Below are 11,172 nucleotides of genomic sequence, written 5' to 3' on the forward strand. Positions count from 1 at the left end.
CGAACCTGCAACCGTAGCAGCAGCACGGTTCCAGACTGAAGCGCCTAGAGCCACTCGGCCACACCAGCCGGCGTCACATCTTACTCTACAGGTTTGAATTGGTGTATCCCACAGTGCTCCCCACACCCAAGATAATGGGGTCCCACAGGGCTCTGTATTAAGTGCCCCTCTCTTTCTAGTGACCACCAACAGTCTAGTAGCGGATTTGGGGTCTTCAGTCTCACCCTCCTTGTATTCTGGCAATTTTTGCTTATGCTATTGCTCCTCTACGATAGGTGTTGCTGAACACTGATTGCAGGACACCATTCAAAAGTTGCAATTATGGGCTCTCACGAACAGCTTTCAGTTTTCCACCACCAGATTTGTGTCACTTGCTTCTGTCACCATGTTCATCCACAACCATAACTTTACCTCAAAGACCCATTACTCAATGTAGTGGTGACTTATCACTTTTTGGGACTGGTCTTCAATGCCCAGCTGATGTGGCTTCCCCAACTTCATAAACTTAAGCAAAGGTGTTGGCTACACCTTAATACACTTCACTGGCTCAGTAACACCAGCTGGGGTGCAGACCACATGACCCTTCTGCAGCTTTACAAAGCACTGATCCTGTTTCATCTTGATTATGGGAGTCTGGCATATGGTACATCATTGCCCTCAGTGCTGTGGTCATTAAACATGATACATCACTATGGGGTCCAGCTTGCAACAGGAGCCTTCCAAACTAGCCCTGCAAACAGCCTACTCATGGAGGTAGCGGTCCCTTACTATAGACCAGGTGCCAAAAAAGCTACGGTACTCAATTACACTATATAGGTTTACAGCTCCCCTAAGCATACGAACTACTGTGTCCTTTTTCCTAATAGGGGTATCCATCTTCCACAACTGAGACCAGAACTGAGGTCACCATTGCTGGCCGATTACAATGTCTCTGCTCTGAACTCCAACTTCCGCCACTGTCGCCTCTTGTCAGGGAGCTATCACTTATACCCTGACCTCAGATCTGTCTCAATTTATCCTTTGGACTGAAGAATTCAGCTGAACAGCTCCTGGCTGTCCTCAGTGCAGTTCTGGGTTTTGAAGTGGTTTACACTGATGGCTTAACAGTTGATGGATGAACTAGTTTTGCATACACACATGCAAGGTGCAGTCAAGTTTTTTTCTTGCCAAATGGATGCAGTATCTTCACTGCTGAATTGGTGGCCACTGAATGAGCCCTTAGCCATGCTTGTTCTTGTATCAGCAAGATGCCTCTAATCTGCAGTGACTCCCTGAGGGGCCTTCAGGCTATAGACAAGTGCAATCCTCATCACCCATTAGTCACGATTATACTTAGTCATGACCATCATTAGTCACAACTATCCATTATCTTGTTTCATACTTCCATCAAGATGCACGGCCAGATGTCTTTGTTTGTACACCTGGACATGTTGGGATCTCAGGGAATGAACATGCCAATTGCTTGACAAAGTTGGCTATCAGGATGCTGATTTTGGAAACGGAAGACCCAGAACTGGACCTTCAGTCAATGCTACACCATCAATTGTTGGAGGCCTGGATCTCAGAATTGTCTGCATTGGACTTCTCAAACAAAATGAGAGCAATAAAGGAGACCACGACCACATGGCAGTCTTCCCTTCACACTTCTTGCAGGAAATCTACTGTCCTTTGTCAGTTGTGTATGGCCACACCTGGCTGACCCACAGCCACATTCTCCGATGTGAGGACCAGTCTTACTACTAGACTGCACAGATTTGGCTGCTTTGTAATGATCTCTTAACCTTCTTGACACACTGCCTCTGGTACTAGAGGAAGATGCCAAAGTGGCTACAACTGAGATCTGTCTCGATTTATCCTTTGGAGAATTCAGTTGATCCCATGGTGCTTTGCCACCTGTTCCTGGCTGTCCTCAATGCATTTCCAGATTTTTAAGTGGTATACACTAAAACCCGTGAAGATGGTTCTACTCTTCTCTGTGAGGTGGGGCACTTTGGCATCATTGACTGCCTGAGGGGTTGAGAGGTACCCCTCACCTGTTCTAGCTCAAAGTTCTCATGGCAGCCATTCTCAGTGGTCTGGCCTGCCCCCTATCCTTTCCACCATTTTAGTCTCCTTGTTCTTTTATGTTTGTGGTTTTTAATGTTTTATCTGTCCTAAAATTTTATCATCTTGCCTATGCTGATCATTTTATTGGAGTAACAGATAGTGAATTGGTGCTGGTGGGATGCAGAGTGTGCATATCCCACCACATACCACGCTTCAGGGCCACCAACTTTATTCTGGGCAGAGTGGCTTACTCACCTTACCCTCTCTTGCTCACCTCCTACTTCGCCTTGATTTTATGTCTGTCTTACTATATCTTGCTTACAATTGGGCTTCCCAGGGTTTGCCTTTTGTATTTGGTTTGATCCATATTGGATGAAGAGACTGACGATTTTGCAGTTTGCTCCCTTTAATTCCAACAACAAACCAACCATAGAATGGAGTAAGGTGTGTGAAAGTAAGTTTTGTGAGGAATTACTCATCATCATCATCATCATCATCATCATCATCATTTAAGACTGATTATGCCTTTCAGCGTTCTGTCTGGAGCATAGTCCCCCTTATAAAATTCCTCCATGATCCCCTACTCAGTGCTAACATTGGTGCCTCTTCTTAACCAAATCCAGGTACCTTCTCCTTGGTCTACCCCGACTCCTCCTACCCTCTACTGCTGAACCCATGAGTCTCTTGGGTAACCTTGCTTCTCCCATGCGTGTAACATGACCCCACCATCTAAGCCTGTTCGCTCTGACTGCTACATCTATAGAGTTCATTCCCAGTTTTCTTTGATTTCCTCATTGTGCACACCCTCCTGCCATTGTTCCCATCTACTAGTACCTGCAATCATCCTAGCTACTTTCATATCCGTAACCTCAACCTTATGGATAAGGTAACCTGAATCCACCCAGATTTCGCTTCCATACAACAAAGTTGGTCGAAAGATTGAACGGTGCACAAATAACTTAGTCTTGGTACTGACTTCCTTCTTGCTGAAGAGAGTAGATCGTAGCTGAGCACTCACTGCATTAGCTTTGCTACACCTCGCTTCCAGTTCTTTCACTATGTTGCCATCCTGTGAGAATATGCATCCTAAGTACTTGAAACTGTCCACCTGTTCTAACTTTGTTCCTCCTATTTGGCACTCAATCCGTTTATATCTCTTTCCCACTGACATTACTTTTGTTTTGGAGATGCTAATCTTCATACCATAGTCCTTAAATTTCTGATCTAGCTCTGAAATATTACTTTGCAAACTTTCAATAGAATCTGCCATCACAACTAAGTCATCCGCATATGCGAGACTGCTTATTTTGTGTTCACCTATCTTAATCTCACCCAGCTAGTCTATTGTTTTCAATATATGATCCATAAATAATATGAACAACAGTGGAGACAGGTTGCAGCCTTGTCTTACCCCTGAAACTACTCTGAACCATGGACTCAATTTACTGTCAACTCTAACTGCTGCCTGACTATCTATGTAAAGACCTTTAATTGCTTGCAAAAGTTTGCCTCCTATTCCATAACCACATAGAACAGATAATAACTTCCTCCTAGGAACCCGGCCATATGCCTTTTCTAGATCTATAAAACATAGATACAATTCCCTATTCCACTCGTAACACTTCTCCATTATTTGCCGTAAGCTAAAGATCTGGTCCTGACAACCTCTAAGAGGCCTAAACCCACACTGATTTTCATCCAGTTTGTCCTCAACTAATACTCGCACTTTCCTTTCAACAATACCTGAGAAGATTTTACCCACAATGCTGATCAAAGAGATACCTCTGTAGTTGTTTCAATATTTTCTGTTTCCATGTTTAAAGATTGGTGTGATTACTGCTTTCGTCCAGTCTGATGGAACCTGTCCCGACTCCCACGCCATTTCAATTATCCTGTGTAACCATTTAAGACCTGACATTCCACTGTATTTGATGAGTTCCGACTTAATTTCATCCACCCCAGCCGCTTTATTGCACTGCAATCTATTGATCATTTTCTCCACTTCCTCCAATGTGATCCTATTTCCATCATCGTTCCTGTACCATTGTACATTGAAATCTGAAACATTACTGATCGTATTTTCACCTACATTGAGCAGCTCTTCAAAATATTCCCTCCGTCTGCCCAAGGCATCAACAGGATTCACCAGCAGTTTTCCTGACCTGTCCAAAATACTTGTCATTTCCTTCTTACCTACCTTTCAAAGATTGCTAATAACACTCCAGAATGGTTTTCCAGCAGCTTGACCCAATGTCTCCAACCTGTTTCCAAAGTCTTCCCAAGATTTCTTCTTGGATGCTGTAATTATCTGCTTGGCTTTGTTTCTTTCTTCAACATAACTTTCTCTGTCTACCTGAGTTCTAGTATGTAGCCATTTTTGATATGCCTTCTTTTTCCTTTTACAGGCTGCCTTGACTGTGTCATTCCACCAAGCTGTTTGCTTCATCCTACCTTTACACACTACTGTTCCAAGACATTCTTTGGCCACTTCTAGTACTGTGTCCCTGTACCTTGTCCATTCCTTTTCCAGTGACTGCAATTGACTACATTTAACTAACTGGTACCTTTCTGAGATCACTGTTATGTACTTGTGTCTGATTTCCTTATCCTGAAAAAATGGTTCAAATGGCTCTGAGCACTATGGGACTCAACAGCTGTGGTCATAAGTCCCCTATAACTTAGAACTACTTAAACCTAACTAACCTAAGGACACCACACACATCCATGCCCGAGGATTCGAACCTGCAACCGTAGCAGTCGCGCGGTTCCGGACTGGGCGCCTAGAACCGCTAGACCACCGCGGCCGGCCCCTTATCCTGAAGTTTCTCCACTCTTATCCTCCTACACATGGACCTGACCTCCTGCACTTTTGGCCTCACAATACCAATTTAACTGCATATTAAATAGTGATCAGTGTCATCAAAGAATCCCCTGAATACACGTGTGTCCCTCACAGCATTCCTGAATTCCTGATCTGTTATTATATAGTAAATGACAGATCTGGTTCCCCTGCCTTCCCAAGTATACCAGTGAATGTTCTTATGTTTAAAAAAGGAGTTTGTGATTACTAAGCCCATACTGGCACAGAAATCCAAGAGTTGTTTCCCGTTCCTGTTGGCCTCCATATCCTCTCCAAATTTACCCATAACCTTTTAATACCCTTCTGTTCGATTTCCAATCCTGGCATTAAAATCACCCATGAGCAGAACACTGTCCTTGTCCTTTACTCTAACAACTACATCACTGAGTGTGTCATAAAAACTATCCATCTTATCTTGATCTGTCCCTTCACAATGCGAATATACTGCCACAATCCTAATTTTCTTGCTAGACACTATCAAATCCTTCCACATCAGTTGTTCGTTTACATACCTTATTGCAACTACGCTGGGTTCCATTTTGTTCCTGATGAAAAGCCCTACACCCCATTGTGCTATTCCTGCTTTGACTCCTGACAGGTAGACCTTGTATTCTCCCACTTCCTCTTCTTTCTCACCCCTTACCCGAATGTCACTAACAGCTAAAACGTCCAACCCCATCTTACTTGCAGCCTCTGCCAGCTCTACCTTCTTCCCAGAGTAGTCCCCATTGATATTAATAGCTCCCCATCTCGTTACCATTTGTTTGCCGAGTCGTATCTTAGGAGTCCCTGGTTTGTCAATTAGAGATGGGACCCCGTCACCTCCAAAGGTCCGAGGCATTTTGCTCTGATTGTTGCCAGCATCAAATTTATAGTACCAGGGAAGCAGGTTGCTAGCCTTACTTGCCCCAGGTCCCATTGAGTTTTACCCTTAACGGTTGAGGGACTAACCGGTGGATTTGGTAGTCTTTGCCATCTGAGCACAAAGGTGGCCACGACTCGGAATATGTCCAAGATGCCCAGCCTTATTCCAAAGTAACTGGTATCCTGACTGTCAGGACCACTTACTTGGCCACTCATACATTGCCCGTGGTTCATGAACTAGGACATGATACCAGGAACCCACACCATGAATTACTTCTATATGATATTCATAACCTTTGATAAAGGCAGATTTTTTTGCAAATAAATCTGCATATTTCAGTAACAAATTAAGCAGTTCAGCTTGTTGCTGAGAATTGAGAATACTTTGACTCTGACACTTTTGATAGTAATATGATCTTTATTGGAGTTCATGCATAATTTCTAAAATCAGGATTTCACCAACTGTGATGATTTTTATTTTTATTCCACTGATTTCCCCTGCTACCAAAGTATTCGAGGTTGTATCAGTACATCTCGGTGTGAGATCAGTTTGTCCCAGAGCTGAAGTTTGTTCAAATATTTTTTGAAGTATGTACTTTGTTGGTTGTCGAAGGGGCCAGATTAAAAAGTCATTTCCTATGCCTTTCCTGTACAAAGGAAACCAATTCTTGGACAGGAAAGCCTCCTCACACTGTTCATTTGTTTGACAAAACTCCTCATTTTGTTTTGCCATTTCACCCTAGAAGGTGAACTGTATTTTTTGTAAATCAGTCCAGTTCTTAGGTACAACTACATTAAATGATTTTGTGTGTACTCTTTTTATCAGTATAAAAGACTTGAAACTGTCTGGATTTTATAAGTTTCTTCTATCAGAACTGATGACAGAGTAGGAGCTGCCTCATCCTGTACGATACGTGGTTATGTGACAGGCTCCTACAATTAATTTTGTCTCTGTTTACCCTGTCACAATGACTCAGAACATTGTATTACCTGTCCTAGTACTAAAGTGTGGTGTCTCACACACTACTTCTTAAACAGTGGACAACTCTCCCCTCATAACATTGATTTGCACAGCTACATTGTTATTTAACTCATATTAATACAGACTGAATCATCTCATTCTGATAATGTTCCAGCATTAGCCTGTTGTATAACAACTTTTAATTCAGAGTCCAGCATTTCATTAATCTGTGTACCCTTTTCAGATGTTTGCATTATAAATTCATAAGAAAAGTTTTGGCTTTGTCCTTCAAACTATCCCTTTAATTTTCCCTCCTGCTCAGCAACTTATTTACTTTTTCTGTTAGCTATTGATCAGTTCCTTTTAGGCTTGATTTTTCTGACTGCAGTGGACTTGCTTCATTAGATAAAGTCTTTATAACTTTAGGAATGGCATTCAGCTTGGACTAAATGTCATCCATCTTGGACATAAAGGAATTCTAAGTGGATTGAAAGTCGTCCTGTCTAGAGTGAATTGCATCCATTTTGCTTTTAAAATCGTCCTGTCTGGACTGAAAGTTGTCCATTGGGGACTTAAAATCATCCTGTTTTAATGACAAGCTATTGTAATTTGTCTTTGTCATTGCTTCTATTCTGACATATACCCCACAAAAGGATCCACATGTGGCTACTTTGCAGAATTAACTCACCACCTTTAACTTCTGGTTCCATTTTGCTAGCTGAAGAATCCATATTGTCTCCTGCCAGATAAGTAAATTTGTTGCTATTGGCTTGTGATTCTTGATCCCTATTTTCTACCTATTCCATATTATAATTTTACCACTCTTTACCATACCACAGATGACTTAAGTTAATTTAATAGCTTTTATATATCCATCTTAATCAATAATGTGCCAACAATATCAGTTCAAAGAATAAATCTTCAACAGGAATTATAGATTTGCAGACACAAGACAGCAGCTCAATTCTGTGTTGTTTACACTGCACACAAAGTCAGCAATCTTATCAGTGATAAGTTCATGAATAATTTAATCAAATCATAAACCTGAACATTGGTTTTAAGATTGTTCCAAAATAAACCATGGTCCATGAACTATCTGTCCAATTGACAAAACTTTGTCACACATATAGATAATGGAATAAACATTGATTTTACTGTTTGCTTTTATTATTTCTTACTGGCTTTGTTTCTTCATGTCCAATTTTCTTGTTTCATCACACAATGTTCTTAAACATCAAAAAAGAAGAATACAGTTTGTAATTATATGACAACAAAATTTGTAAACGCAGAAAAGTCCACAAAATACTTTTCATGTCATGTCACTCCAGGAGGCAGTTGAAATGGTTCCCTTAGTTTACATATATGCAATTAGTTGAGATTTACTGTCAGAATTTATTGTAAAATTTTAAAGAAAGGAAATTCATTTCAAAGGTGGTAAAAAAAGGGAAAAGGTTAATTATTTGTTAATTTCTTCTAGCAACATAATAACAATACTGATTTGTTTTCATATAATAAAGTCAATGTTATTGATTTTTGCCACTACAGAAAAATGAAAATTATATCCATGCCAAAATGGTCATTGTTAGTTGGCAGCCTCATTGTATCACCAAACAAGTAGCTTCCAACTGAAAATAAATGGTCAAAACTCTTTTAATTCAAACAAATAAAACAGCTATACTGAACTATAGATTAGTTCACAAATAAAAATGCAGTTTGACAGAAAGTGAACCCATTATTATTGGTTAAAAGCTTACAGTGGAGACTCTTACATCTGTACTGTGCCACATCCAAGAGAAGAAAAAAAGATAAAGTAACATCACTCCTTTTCACAGCTTAAAAAGATTAATTACAACTTCCTGGAACAAGATTATTGTCATGTAGGAATTACAGGGACAGACCTTTGAACAATTTTTATCCTTTTTTAAAAGTGTAGTTATAGGAAATTTTCATTCAATACAGTTATATGATCTCCTTACCCTCTCCCTTAAAACCCACATCCTTTCGTCTTTCCCTCTCCTTCCCTCTTTCCAGATGAGGCAACAGTTTGTTGCGAAAGCTTGAATTTTGTGTGTATGTTTGTGTTTGTTTGTGTGTCTATCGACCTGCCAGCGCTTTCGTTTGGTAAGTCACATCATCTTTGTTTTTGGATATATTCTTCTAAATATTTTGATTTACATAATGTCAGAATTGTTACTTCACAGTTTTCTCAAAAGTGGCATTATAAGAGTGAAGCAGGCATTGTTTGTGAAGCTATGGGAGGAGGCCGTAAAAAGACCTGCCCCAGCAGTGGAGTATAGCAAGTAAGCAAAAATTAATATCCACGTCAGAGGTTGAAGTTTAGATGTAAGGTGACACTGGTCTTGATGCAAGATCCAGTCACAGCATACAGCATTTTGTAGTGAAGGACAAGGTGGAGGATAAACAGAAATGTCAGCACCTGTATTACTGAGGAGTTGTTCAACAGCTCACCAATTTGACACCAGCTGCTGTTGCTACTGTTTTCCAGCAGTGTTTTCCTTGTTGCAAGGCAGTCAATCTGCCAACCTGTACCTCCAAATTTTCTATGATACCAGAACATACAGGATGTCCCAGGAAGAATGGTTGCTCTTCAGGGATATGACAGGAATGATCATTCGAGGCAAAAGTCTAGTAAACATGGGCTCTAAAATGCATACCTTAAGATTGTAATCACTTATTCATCTTGGCTACCATCAAACACATCACTTCTACTGAACAAGTGCTCATAGCTCTCTTAAAGTACATATTTTAGACACATGTTTACCAGACTTTTTTTCTTCTTTTGTTCCATTTTACCTCCTACCAAAATGTGAAAAGGAAAGAGTTTGCAGTAGAAGAGATTTGCTTCACAGTATCACAGATAAAGTAGTGCTCACAGCTTTTGAAATAGTCCATGTATACAAGATTTTTTTTCTTCAATTGATCATTCCTGACATGTCCCTGAATATTTATATTCCTCCTAGGACATTCTGTATTCTCCCTGGTTGGTAAGTGCTTGTTCCTTATTGAAGATCATCACTGTCACAACATACATGTGGAACCATATTTGTAGTGCCTCACCTTCTTAGATAATTCAGTCACTTGTACTTTCAGTGCTACCAAAGGCCTCTCTGCTCTGGCAGAGATGGTTCCAGCACACACGGTTAGGTACATCTTGATTAATTGGTTTGAGCAAGAGCATCAAGGCCACTAGTTCTATCATAATTTTTTGTGTTCAGTGCTTGGTGGCAAAGCAATGATGTCATGTTCTTCCATAGCACTTTCCATGTCAAGGGAAACCACCATATAACAATATTCAGCTTCATCCAAGATGATGTGAGATAAGGTTCTTAAGTTTGTGAACCACAATACTGGATTATCCAATCAATAGAATGGGAAGGTTCACTGGAACTGGACTACAGATAACACTTGGTCTCAGAAAGACAGTGCTTGCAAGTTTTCATATGTTTGTCATGGTAGGCTTCAATTAAATGACACAGTTGTTCAAGAGTCGTTCTGTGTGAGACAGCTGATGTGAAAACTTATGCAAGACGCATTTTACCATTCTGGTGCATTCTTCAATTTATAGTGTGATTGTTCTGGTATTAACTTCAAGTTTCTTCCATTTGTATAGCATTTCTATATACCCTTCCAGCTTTCAGCTTATCCTTCTTTGCTTCGTACTCGCTTCCCACCTGAGACTTTGCTATTTACACTGCTCCTTTTAATGTGTTCATAGATTTTCTTAATGTTTCTGTACATGGCTTGTATCTTTCCTATAATGTTGCAAGCTTCTACAGTTTTACATTTCTATTTCCTTTAGCCATTTCTGCTTCATAGTTTCACACTCCATGTTAATTTCGTTTTTTAGACACCAATATTCCCTTTTTCTTACTTCATTTACTGAGCTTTTATATTTTCTCTAATTACCAATTAAATTCAGTATATTATATGTTATCCAAGTATTTCTACTGGGCTACATGCTGAATGAATCTCACATGCTGGAATAACATTTCAAAGTGAAAATTAGGTGGACGTATAAAATAAGAAAAAGGAGGTTCTTAACACAACTGGCAAGGAAATGAATGTGTGAATACTGCCAAGAAGGAGGGACAGGATGAAAAGACATATGTTAAAACTTTCATGTTAGTACAGAGAGCTGCAGAGGCTATTAATCCTAGGGAAAACTGCAGAGGATATAAACTGTAGGGGAAGACAGAGATTGTAATATGGCTTTATCATAATTACAATTTCATAAGATACAGTATAATAATTATTCAAATTCAACCCAAAACAAATAGAAAAAGTCACCAACTAACTATTTAACACATTTTCACAGTGAAAAATACTTACTACATGAACTGAAAATATAGCAGATGGTAAAATATAGATGTTGACTTCAAAAGCTTCACTTTCATTAAGAATCATGTTTGCAGGTTGTTTG

The sequence above is a fragment of the Schistocerca nitens genome, chromosome 9 (assembly GCF_023898315.1).
Source record: "Schistocerca nitens isolate TAMUIC-IGC-003100 chromosome 9, iqSchNite1.1, whole genome shotgun sequence".
NCBI classification, from domain to species: Eukaryota; Metazoa; Arthropoda; class Insecta; order Orthoptera; family Acrididae; genus Schistocerca; species Schistocerca nitens.